Genomic DNA, 9,011 nt, shown 5'->3' on the forward strand with positions numbered 1-9,011 from the left:
GAAGGTAGGCAAGGATTAAGTAATCAATGAGTACCTTTTGAGTATTCAGTATTGCCACAGGAAGCGATAAATCTCTCTTCAAAGATCAGAAATGGCAGTAAGTTATATACTCAGCAGGAATGTTGGAAAACACTAACTTCTTCCATCCTCCAAAAAGAAAAGAAAAGAAAAAAGTTTTTAATGACCTGAAACTTTGACTGAAACTACCAGTCTTTAAAAAATTGATTTTTTTCCAACCTGTTATCTGAACACTCCTAAAGTACCTCTAATGGGTTCTCTCACAGTACATAGCGGGAAAGCAAAACTAAAGTTCATATTGCACCTCCACTGTAAACAGCACATAGGAGAAAGCTCCTGTTTTAAAATGTAGTATTGTTACATTTATGTCAAGTATGTACAACCCAAACCAGGGGGTCATTTTTAATTCAGCAGCATTTCCAGTTTTCATTTTAAATCTCTGGATGTTATAGGTAGCTGCAAGGAAACAGTTTCACAAATAAAATAAAAGTAGGCACAGAAACTACACAAGAAGGTGAAATAATTCGCCAAAAATCACTACTGGTTCCACTGTAGCCAAAAGCTCTTCCAGGAGCCAGTCCAGAGCAACGATGTTTCTTTCATCACAAAAATGGGAGAATTCAATTCCCTTGACAGTGATTCTAAACATATAGCACAGGTTACCACTCTATTTCAAAAGACTAAAAAAAGTTCACAGATATCTAAATGCTGCCATTAGTATTTGTGGTCTCAACTTTTCAGAAAGCCTCTACTTACCCAAAAATATTTTGAGATGTGATTCCACAAAGGCTTAAATCAAACCCAGAGCTGCAGTTTTTCCACATCCACTTATATTAGTTGCCCCCACTTTTTTTTTGGGGGGTGGGGAGTGGGGATGGGAGGGAATGGATGGAAACACAGAGGAAGCAAATTCAGCTGACCAAGTCATTACCTGGCAATGCAATTGCCAGAACACGAGTGGAAGGCAATGGGGTCACAACAGTCCCAACACAAGCCAACTCAGTTTTCCAGGGAAACCATGGCTTTCACTTCCCTAAATGCTTTGGAGTTATTCCCAACATAGCAAGAGCTGTAAATTCACTTATATAGCTTTTATCAATAGGTTGGGGGAGGCGGGGGGTGTGTGTGGAAATCCTTTTTCTAATGCTAACATTAAAATAATACCCTGCAAAGACAGATCAGTGTCCATCTAGTCCAGCAGTCTGTCTCCAAAAGCTCAAATGGGAAACATTGTGCAGGGAGAGCAGTCAGTCACGTCTGTGGTTTAACACCCTCATCCCAACACCCAGCCACAGGATCAGGGATCTGAGCCTTCGGAGCCGCTGATCCCCTTCTGAACCTACACTGTCTCCAGGCTCTCTTACCAAAAGAGGTTTTCCATCAGTTGTGGTGGATTTCCCCCAGTTCTTCCTTCTACAAGGTACAGGATCACCACAAAACTCACTGCATCTACCTCAAAGTTGGCCTTGTGTGAATTCTAGGAACCACAGAACCGTAATCAGACTGGACACAGACCAAATTTCTGCAATAAGCACAAGTGGCAATAGCAGAGCTGCCCTATTTGCCATCTTACAAACAGCCAGGAGAAACCAGAGTTGCCAAACTCAAGCATCAGGTGCTTTTGTTGAAATCACCATCCAGAGGAGCACGCGGATTATATGCAAGTTAGCTCTGCAGCTGGGATTGTTCTCAAGCTTACATTTCCCCACTTCCCACCTTTTCAACATATGCAATACATGAAAAATACTTAAAGCTTTCAGCAATCTCTACCTGGAGATGCTTAGTCCACCATCAGGCTACTCACTAACTTTCTGGAGAGCTCGGAAAGTGTCAAAACAATTGTGTCAAGTCTCCACACATGATGCATTATCATAGCACGTAATTACTAAGCGTTGTTTGCTCCTTCTTCTGCAGCTTCAATCTCTCTAGTTTCATTCCTGATTAATTCAGTATTTTATTCAGCATCCACTTTAAAACGATCACTGCATGTAAAATAATTTCACTCGGTTCATATAAATGCAGTAAATAAAATACAATTAAATAATTTTATAACACATAAAATAAATAACACTTTTACTAAACTGTATTTTCTGAAGTTGATTCCATAAAAGTCACCTTGCTTCACCCTCACTGAGCACTGGGACTGACTGGCAGGACAGCAGCGCTGCTGACAAGGTCCTACAGCTACCTGGGAGATAGCAAGCTGAACAGGAGCCAGCAGCAAGGGAGTAACATTTATCCTACAAACAGCTCACTAATACTGTAGCCACAGATAAGGACTTTTTTTTTCGGAGTAAATATATGGGGCTCTATTTTGATACGCTTCCACACCTCCAACATATATCAATACCTGCTTACTTTCTCCTGTTCAGAAGATTTTACTGCCTTGATCATGTTCTAGATTTCTAAAGGAAAAGTCCTAAATCTATCTCTGCTCAAAAAGATGGAAGGTGGTGAAAGCTTCTCCCCGTCTTTTTTCTTTCACATGATCACTTCTCATTTGATCACTGAGTCTTATCTCTTATGAATTACAGTTCTCTACATACACTAAACAAAAGTTCAGCACCTTGTAGCTGGCTGAATTGTGACTTTTTTCCACAATCTTGATTCAAAGACATTAAGAAATACACAACTGCTCTTCATATCATAATCCAATGGTTAATCACCTTCACTGCAAAAAACTTTCTTTTAATTTAAACTTATCTGGCTACAAATTCTCATTGTGTTTGTCTGCAAGATTAAAAAAAAGCTCACTAATATGCAGTACTACTTGCCAGAGATGCCTGTGGACTAATCAAGTCACCTCTCAGTTTTGTCAAGCAGCTGCACAGTAAACTCTGAACACTTCACTGCATGGCATTACTTCTTAGCTCTCCATCAAACTGGAGATTAATCTCCCTTGCAGACAGTAATTCTGGCACTTTTTTTTTCCCTAAGTGCTGATGCCAGAAAAATACACAATATTTTGGTAATGACTTCAGCCCACCCCACATGGGCAAGAATGTATCTCTACTTATTCCATTAATGCATCTGAAAACTACACTAGCTTCTTTGTCACAGCATCACCTTGGAAACTCTGTTTAGCCCCTCTGACTCCAAAATGCAGCTCAGCCAGTGCTTTCTAGGAGACCACATGCCTTGATTTACATTCAGCTGAATCACCTTGTTCCCCGGTGTACAGCTTCGCATACAGCAGCCTTAGCACACGAATCTGACTGGATCTACTTCACCTGGCAATCATGGTGGCTGCCTTAGTGCTATTTGCCTTTCCATGAACCACAGTTTTATCATGCAAAGATTTAGATCAACAGACATTGTGCACCAAGGAAATCAGTAATGAAAACAAACTGTGACAAGCAATTACCAGTTTTTCTGAACATCCGTGGAAACCGTTCAGTCTTGTACACACCCAGACTATTCCTGAGGTATCCTGAACTGAATGGCACTTACTGGTATTCAGTATTAATTTTTATATTCTGTAAGGCCCTCAATATATACAGATACCTTTAACAAAGTCAAATAATACATTTAATGAGCTATTATTTCATTCAAGCTTTATTTACTAGGATGAATTACATACTTTTTTTTCCTCTCCTTGTTAACTAAAACCTGTACTAAGAACAAATGTGAAAGCTGGTAGTACATGTAAACTATATACGTATTAACATCATGCAGTGCCGATCAAATACCTCAGGTGGCTCAGGCAGCTCTGCGCAGCACAACATTATGAACTGCCAGTCATCCACTCCATCTCCTTTTAACACACCAGCACCTTTCCAACCTCCTGGAATTTCCCTAGTGTTCCAAAGTGCATCAACTACACAACAGTCCTTCCAATAGTACAGCTAGGGATAGTCCAGTGTTAGAAGTGGAAAAAAAAACATTGGTCAAGGCAGACGCCTCACTCACCTCCCCAGTGTACTTTCGTGGTGGGTTTTCTGGGGTATTTTTTGTTTATGTTTTGTCTTGTGTTTTTTTTACCTTTTTGCCTTAAAAAAATAGAGAAATTTCAGAAGCTTTCAGAATAGCAACTTAATTCTAAACATCTGAAAGAGGGGGTAAGGATTACTTTGACATTCCAATTAAGGCAAGTAATATTATTTCTACAATTGGACCAAGTTACTTCCTCCTCTACAGACAGCTACTTTACCTGCTGATGTATGAGACACATACAAGCTTCTAATCATGATGCATATTAATACAGACAAAGGTATAGTTCATGCTCCAAACAATCTGTGATTTGGCTTCTGTTTTGTTAGAATTTGACAAGTACAATGATGTCAACAGAAACTGTTAGATTCTGGGGAAAAAAGAAGAGAGGTAAAATAAGATTTTTCAGTATAAGCTGAACTTAGTTCACAGTGTCTTTACATTTGAGTGAAGCTTTTCAGTGAAACCCATGAAGCTCTAGAAACTTAATGAGTTTGTTGCTATGACAGAAAAATAAGATGATGCCAATAGCTGACTGACAAAATATGTATCTGGGCATATCACCTGAACTAGAGGGTGCAAAGAAAATACCCTGCAGCACAGCTTGCTGCCCTGCTATCAGTACAGCAGCTTCCCCTGAGTTACCTGGCCAGCACATCCTACCTGGTCGCTGCACTGCTTGTAAATGCTTTTCAACATACCTGGCCTTGCCTCTCCATATCAGCTCCATACAGCAAACCAAAATCCTCAGGTAGCTGACAGTAAAACATGGGAAGGCTGGAACTGAAGGATCTCTAAAAACAAACCTTTACCTTGCAACTGTAAAATCTATGACTCTCAACTTCATCTGTAGGGTCAGTTAAAGAACAATTCTTCAGGAATTCTTCATTCTATCCCAGATCTTCTCTAAGCAACGTTAACTGCACAGTTCGAGAGCTGTCTCTACTACTTCTGTATTTCACCTGTTAAAAACCATATTGAAAAGACATTAAGACTTGATAGTTTTCAAGTCTTTGTAATACTAAATGAGGGGAACTTCACCTTAATTTATATTAGATGCCAAAATTGAATTGTTTAGTGTACAGTTACCTGAATGTTCACACGACCTGAAAAATAAAACTTCCTATCCACCTGACATTTATTCTACTCTTCAAGGTTATTTTTGTTTATCAGAAAACAGCGAGATCACTCGGGCAAGCAGCTACTATTTAGTTGTCATATTAAAATATGTCTAGAATAAGCATATCTCATTTAACTCCCAAAGCATGATGGATTATTGGAAAGAAGCAGGACAGAAGCAGAACAGAGCATTTTAAATTAAATTCAAATATCCTGCAGTAAAAAAAATAAATAAAAATCTTAAGTTACAGTCAGTATAGGACAAAGATTCTTCCTAAGTTTCAGCAAAAAATGTAAAAAAATAAAGCCATGTTCTGAACCACTTTTATGAGCAGTAAATGTACCCTTTGAACAACGAAAAAGGAAATTTCTTGAATCTGTGCTTGTCTCTAAGACCACATAGCACTGCAGAGCAGTAGAGCTTGATATTGTATTGACATTTCAAGGTTTTGTACAACAGAGACTGAACTGGGCATCTGAACTAGAGCCAAATGGATGAACAGTGGTTTAAAGTTAAGCAAACAAATCAGTGAAGTTCAGTAAGTTAACACAAACAAAACAGCGACCCAGTTAAGGCTTTGGTTTCTCTCAGCTCCACTGTGAAAGCTGAACACCAGAAGTTCAGTCAGCGTGTGCCTTCACGTGTACAGGTAGCAGCCGTGGCTGTTCCTTGTTACAGGTATTTCTAGAGCACGTACAAGCACAGAAAGAAGCAATATTTGTGATCCTAATGCTCAAGCATTCCCACTCTGGTAAAGAAGAGGTAAGAGAAGCAAGAGTTGCCAGAATGAGTAAATCAGGGAGTTTTTATGCAGATAATCCATCTGAAATAGCTGGCATACGAGAAAACTGTTTAGACAGAGCAGGAAGAGCTCTCAAGAGGTCAGAGCTCAACAGTGCTCACTGTTACGAGTGATGAGGCATCTGCCAAACTAGGAGGGATAAGAGCAAGGAACAGGCTGGCTCTTCTCAAAGAGCAGACGAGCCCCATTGTGCTCAACAACTGACTTCTAAAAACCTCCCTTAGAAAAGCAGTTCTTGGACATGAAGTACTAAGGGGAAGAGATGAAATTAAGTTCTGGAATAGGTTCTAGACAGAAATTCTTAAGTTAGTAATCACATATTATTCTACTTTTTGGGTAAATGCTGAATACACACAATAATAATGTGAGTCAGCTTCTGGTATTTTCAAGACAACAGCAGTGGTCTCAGGCGGGTGTCAACCTGCAGTCACAAGAGCTGGTAACGATCCACACGAATTAGCTGCAGTTCATATTCCAGATACAGCCTGCTAATGCGAAAAGCAGTTCTTGAAATAGCTCCTTCCCTCAGTAACGCTGCAGACACAAGCTGCCAGCAACCTTAACGCTGTAGTGACAGCTCCCCCAGCTCTGTCCAAACTGGACACCTGCTGTATTATTTCAGCTGCAGGGTCACTTGAAGCTATAGGAACTAAAATTTTGCACCTTTTGCTAGACATTAACCCTCAAAAATATCCCATGAAGTTTCAAGAGTGTTTATGAAGCCATTCTGTGCATCCCAATACCTTTCATGTATACTACAAGTACAGGGGACATTCAAATTGAGCTAGCCCTATATATCCAAAAAAGCAAAACTGAAGTTCAGAAAAAGAAATCAACCTAAAAAAAAAAAAAAAAATTAAGCATTGCTTTGCCTTTATGCTCAAATTACTCCTTTCTTCAGTCCTAATGATGTCTTCCCTAGTAAAGCAAAATGCTAGGTATAGCTTAAGTAACAACTACAGCTTGAATACAATATGGAGCTATTTCTTATACCCAACAGACTCCTGCAAATTCAACAGGCTCTGCACAAGCAGAATAAACTGGAGAACTTGAAAAATATTTACATACTTCCTGCACTGAAACAAAAAATGCATATAATGGAAGTGGTAAACAGTATTTCAGATACTTCTAATAACACCTCTGGAGTTTATTACCAGGATTCAGTATCTGGCAAGACGTGAGGAACAGCCACGCGTTTATTTAAGGGGGAAAAGACTGGGGGAAAAAAAGGAAGTCACAAACAGGAAAGGGAGCTCGTTCTCACCAGTAGGCAAGTCCTGAGGATTACACGGACCAGAAAAGGATGCATACAACGTGCCAAAACCCCTGCAACGAAGGCGTTTCACGAAACTAAGACAAGGCCAAATCAGACACCGTACAAACACATTTACCGGAGAAATTTCAAGTTGACGTAGAGAACAAAACGCAAACTGTTTGGACACGGAGCATGTGCGATTTCCTCCTCTGCATCACAGAAAGAATGGGGTTTTGTGCTTCCCCCCCCCCCGCCCCTCACTCTGGCTGAACAAACCCAGGCAAGAGAGGGAATCAACCCGCGGTTTGGGACGAGCTTTGAGGCCCATCCCCGAGCGAGCGCCGGGCTGCGGAGAGCGGCCGCCCCGCACCGAGCGCCGGCGGGCCCGCAGCCCAGGCCGAGTCGAAACAAGTGACACAACTTGTCGCCGGGTCGGTGGCGGCCCCGGTGGAGGGGAAGGGCTGGGCAGAGGGGAGGTGCGGGGGGACGCCCGCGGTCCCCGCCGTCCGCGCTGAGCGAGGCGGGGGGTGCGGGGGGTTGGCGGCCGGGCAGCGCGGCGAGAGCGGGCGCCCCCCAGCCGTGCCCGCGTCCCGGTGCTGCATGGCGCTGCTCAGCCTGCCTTGCAGAGGGAGCTCGAGTCCCGCTCTGCGCCTCGCAGCGCCTCTCACTCCGCAGCACACGCCAGCGCAGCGAGGCGGCGGCCGGCAGGAGCGGGACACGCAGCCGCCGCCGCCGCCCCGCGGGCGGGAGCCGAGCGGACGGCGAGGGAAGCCGCGGGTGGAGGGCGCCGGGCCGAGCCCCGCTGAGGTTCGCGCGGAGCCGGCGGGAGGGCGGAGGGGGTGGCGGGGTGGGGGAAGCGGCGGGTGGGGAGCGGAGCGGGCCCGGCGGGGCGGGGAGGGCGGGGGAGGGGAGGAGGAAGGGACGGGAGGGGAAGGGAAGGGGGGGGTGCCGGCCGCTCGCGTGGCGGGGAGGAGGGGGCGGTAATCAGCGCCGGTGGCGCGGCGGAGGAGACAAAGGAAAAGAAAATGGAGTCGGGGCCGGCCGGCCGGCGGCGGCCCGGGCGGGGACGGTGGGAAGCGAGGCCCGGGCGGGCCCGCAGCCCAGCGCCGCGCTGTGGGGAATGGCGGCGGTGGCAGGCCAGGCGCCGGCCGCGCTGGGGACGATAGAGGGAGACAAAGCCCCCTGCTTCCCCGGCGGCGGCCGCTGCGGGGCCCCAGCCGAACCGGAGCCCCATCGTGACACCTAGAGGCCGGAGAAAGCGACTGCAAACCCCCCGCCGCCGCTTACCTGTGCCCGCACCCCGCCGAGCTCGCTCCGGCCGCCGGGCCCCGCCGCCGCCCCGCGCCGCCCACGGGCCCCGCGGAGCCGCCGCGCCCCGCCCGCCCCGCCGCGGCCGCCGCTAGCGCCCAGCACCAGCTCGCGGTTTAATCGCTCCACAGTCGCTTCGGACACAAAATGGCGGCGGGCGGGCGGAATGCGCGTGCGCCAGCGCGGCTGCCGCGGCCGCGGCCGGAGCGGGGAGGGCTGGGGGGGAGGGACGGCCGGGCGCGCGGGGAAGCGGCCGCGCGGGGCAGGCTGGGAGCGGCGGGCGGGGCGAGGGCGCGAATCGCGCGCCAACTTCAAACGCTGGGCTGCGGCGTCGCCCGGCGCGCGCGCTCGTGCGTGCGTTGCGTCCGTGCGTCACGCAGCACTGGGGGCGTGGCCGGCGGGGTGAGGCGGGGCCGGTACCGCGGCCGGGGCGGCCCCTTCCCGCGGCCCTCGGGGAGCGCGCCGGGCTCCGGGAGGGCGGAGCCCGCTGTGAGGGGCGGTCGGGCGGCGGCACCGCCTGCGGGACATCCAGGCTGGGACCACGTGTGCCTTGGGAACCCCGCGGGGTTGCTGCCTCG

The 9,011-nt window shown here is 46.9% G+C and overlaps 1 protein-coding gene across 15 annotated transcripts in view; it reads right to left on the reverse strand.

Annotated features, from left to right (window-relative positions):
- CTCF (CCCTC-binding factor) overlaps positions 1–8,505 on the reverse strand; it is a 33,251-nt gene extending 24,746 nt beyond the window's left edge. For 3 of the 15 annotated variants that reach the window (XM_082062424.1, XM_082062417.1, XM_082062410.1), the window contains exons 1-2: positions 1,383–1,400; positions 35–147 (exon numbers count right to left, since the gene is read on the reverse strand). The gene's annotated coding sequence lies outside the window, so the exon portion shown is untranslated. Of the gene's footprint in view, positions 1–34; positions 148–1,382; positions 1,401–4,168; positions 4,319–4,760; positions 4,911–8,412 lie in introns of those variants that run through there. The other 12 variants (XM_082062419.1, XM_082062418.1, XM_082062421.1 and 9 more) reach the window with 7 other exon arrangements.
- Between the last annotated feature and the right edge of the window lie 506 nt (positions 8,506–9,011).

The sequence above is a fragment of the Streptopelia decaocto genome, assembly GCF_964273445.1.
Source record: "Streptopelia decaocto genome assembly, chromosome: 11".
Classification (NCBI taxonomy): Eukaryota; Metazoa; Chordata; class Aves; order Columbiformes; family Columbidae; genus Streptopelia; species Streptopelia decaocto.